Here is a 3,695-nt window from a genome sequence, read left to right as displayed (position 1 = left end):
TTCATAAACAATTTGAGAACATACAAGAATGAATGACTAACTACTAACTATAGAATTGTCATTATGGACCTACATTTTCTTAGTGGAATCTAAAAATATCCCAAATTTGGGACCTACATTAGGGCAATAATAATGAAACACTAGGCCTTGTTGATTTGAAAGCTGAAAAAGAATTACAGGGTAGAATTAAAATGCCCCCCACAGCCAATTCCCATTTACTGTTTGGCAAAAGATCCAGAAGGTGATGGCCTACAATTGCCAACCCATTATTGAATGGTTTGCATTGTGGGAAAAAATTATTAATAGTTCTGGCTTTTGTCATTGTTATAGTTTCAGAGACAATTATAAAGCTTCTTTCTCTGGTTGTCCTCAACCTAAATAACATGCTGTGTTATATTTATATACATCTTCCTCCACTAAAAGAAGGTATTTACATATTCATCCATAAAAATCACAATGAAAAGATTTAACAAACATATATTCATTTCTAGGCTAAGTATACTCATCTTTACTACAATGGTAATAATAATCTTAATCAGAACATAAGCCAACCTAATCATTAACTATTGATTTCTGCAAAGCCATTCATGGGAAGAAAAGTTTATACAGTCATGGATTGCATATATATATATATGATTGGCTTCTCTGACATGCAGGATTGCTTGAAAACAATTCCTAAGGAGGAGCCATTGTGAATGACAGATAGCTCTTTTGCAGAAAAAGGAATGAGAAAGTGAAACTAAAAGCAAAACAGTGATTATTCTTCCCAGCCCCACCAATAATTATTATTTTTAAAAGGAAAACAATTTTTCCATCTCTTTTCAGGTTCTTGATTAAAAGATTTATTTAATAATGTAAAATATAGTTCTGACCTGACAAAACTGAAGATAAACGCAAATGGCATTGGTCTTTGTTAGTCTATTTCAGATCTGAGACATCCCATTCGTTCAGGCTGACAAAATGGCCACAAAGTCAAAACCCATGCTACTTTATGACCCCAGCCGCTAGCTTCATGTCCCATTTAAGGAAAAGGCGACTCTCTTTGCGCTGTAAACCAATAGAAGACAATGCTTCTTTTTTACTTTCAAGTTGTATTCAGTCATGTCCAATCCATTGAGGAAACATAAATCAAAGCAGGCATAAAATAGCATTTGACCCAATTGGAAGACGTCAGTATCAGTAAACTTACTATTGAGTTCATTAACTTCGATTTGTTGGCGAATAAGCAAAACCAGTGCCCTGAATAAGATATCAGAATTCAAACTTAAAAAGCAACTGTTTTTGGGATGTGTAAAGTTCAGGGAACCAAAAACTGCTCCACCGTGGTGATGAAAAGAAGATTAACCTAAAGAAAATTTGTTAATAAGAAAAGGTAAAAGAATATCCAAGAAGCACACAAAGATACCACAATTTGATGAAAATGGATCTAAAATACTTGAGTTTTGAGAAACCTTCACGCCATGAGATTTGGGTATGCGAACAGGACATTTAATAAAGAGTAGGATATATCTGCATCTTGTCTTTCACGTTATTAACTGAATCAAATAAACCAGACCTACTTTCATCATTAACTTAACTGTTTTCTTCAGGAGGTCTTTACTAATACTTCTGCCAGTACTTTTCCCTTATTGAGTAGTGGTGCTTCCTCAAGAGGTGGAGGAGAGAATCAAAAGTTCCATTCCTTATCTATTCCCTTTTGATTCAGTTTCCTTGTTGGCAGCTCTTTGAATCACTTTCCTCAATAATTGGATTCTCTCCCTTTTTGCATCTTCAGGATATGTTTGGATTCGAAGTGTCTGTAATAGAGTTCAACTTACCACCATCTTTAGTAAGCTGCAGTTTTCACAAATAAAATCCCAATTTGTTTCATAGGAAAGATACCCAGACACTCGAATGTGATAAATGCTTTACTGTCTTGGGTAAATGACAATGGCCATGTAATTGGACTCGTACAATGAATATAGCTAAGAAGCATCTCCTTTCAAGCCAAACAAGAAAGAAAAAAAAACATAGATTTCTTGGATGGTATTATGGAAATGGTAGATTTTGAAAATCCTAAGACAGATCATGGGAATAGGATCAAGGCTTTATGACTAATTCAGACATGGGGTGACTGAGGATCTAAAATATTTTCCTGTTTTTCAGCACACTCTTAAAGTGAGATGGATATCTATCATTGGCATTAACTGAACATATATATGTCTTTTTCATAATTGCGATAAATAATAATGTTGATCGGTTATCATTCTCTATCAGAATTTGATGATCAAAGAGATAAAACCAGTCATCAATTGAGGAGAGCTCTCAACCATTGCATTCCCTAGAGTCATATATGCATCAAGAGAATGTTGTTGCTCCTACTGCTCAGACATTAGAGGAAAAGAAAGTTCTTGAAATAGCTCAAAACAGCCATGAAATACTCACAAGTATTCTAAATTCTTCAACAGGACCAGAAACTATCAAGATAAAAGTCCTTTTTTTGTGTTTCTATGAATAATGAGTAGATAAGGTTTAAAAAATTTCTTGAACAGGATGATCTAACTGTGAAGATGGTAGAGAAGTGCAAGCAGTCACGGTATGAAAGTACCATTGATGATGAGGTGATAATGTTTGAAGCCTGGAACCTTCATGACCAAATGGGAGAAATCATTTCAAAATACAACGAATTGGATGCAGCAGCTGTTCAACCTCCAGGTTCAGAAAGAAGACTATCCGCAGAAAGCTCTGATTCCAACAAGACTAAAAACCTGATACCATAGATTGAGCATTAAGAAGAAGAAGCAGGTGGATTTTGCCTAAGGATGTTTATATATAGTGCTTAGCAGGTTAATACTTTCGAAAAAGACCAGCAGATTTGGATGAGTTTGTGTCTTCTTCATTTGGAAGATGAAAATGAAGGTCCAGTACTAATTTTTTGTAATTTGATTATACTGTGTTTCATGAAACACCAACTTCACCCTCACCCTTAATCATCATCCTATATATGCCAAAGTCTTATCAGGAAGAATATTATCAAATATTCATAATCAGTTCAAACACAATCAATTGATACTCTCCATTTAGCTCAAACTCAAAGTCCATCATCACCACATTTTGAGAAGAACTTTGGGTAACACATATAGTACATGTTCATGACACCAACCTAGATTCAAGTTCATAAATTTCATTAACTACACCAACCCTGATTCAGAGTCCAACATAGTGACCTCAGATGATACTCTTAAATCGATCTTTTCAAGGAGTGAGACATCCCTGATGAATCCCATATCCAACTTTTTTCTCTAACAAATGTCTACGATTAATATCATGCATGCATTGACTTTGATAAGTACACATACCAAACTCCATTCACGAAGGTCCTCAATCACCCCGAATTGAAAATACGCCGTGGATGAAGAAAATTAAGCCCTCTTGAAAAAACACATGGTCCCTATACAAACTCCCGAAAGAAAATAAGGATATTCAAAACTTAACATAAACGCAAATAATGGATATGTTGAAAGATTCAAAAACACATTTTCAATGATTCTTTTAGATGACTTGGAATTAAAATTAGCATTGAAATTCTAAATCCACTACAATAACATTGAATTACAATTGTTAAAAAACTATATAATTATAATTTAATTACAATTCTATGTTTGAAAAAGGATATGATAAAAATAACTTGAATATATATTATTTATATTATTAAA

The 3,695-nt window shown here is 33.9% G+C and overlaps 1 long non-coding RNA gene across 1 annotated transcript; it reads right to left on the bottom strand.

Annotated features, from left to right (window-relative positions):
• Window positions 1-453: 453 nt before the first annotated feature.
• Window positions 454-3,443, bottom strand: LOC124937476. Its single transcript, XR_007099365.1, has 3 exons — window positions 3,339-3,443; window positions 1,190-1,239; window positions 454-1,047 (listed from the first exon to the last, which is right to left on the bottom strand). It is a non-coding gene; the product is annotated as an uncharacterized LOC124937476 (long non-coding RNA).
• Between the last annotated feature and the right edge of the window lie 252 nt (window positions 3,444-3,695).

The sequence above is a fragment of the Impatiens glandulifera genome, chromosome 5, assembly GCF_907164915.1.
Source record: "Impatiens glandulifera chromosome 5, dImpGla2.1, whole genome shotgun sequence".
NCBI classification, from domain to species: Eukaryota; Viridiplantae; Streptophyta; class Magnoliopsida; order Ericales; family Balsaminaceae; genus Impatiens; species Impatiens glandulifera.
This window is presented reverse-complemented; position numbering and strand designations above follow the sequence as displayed.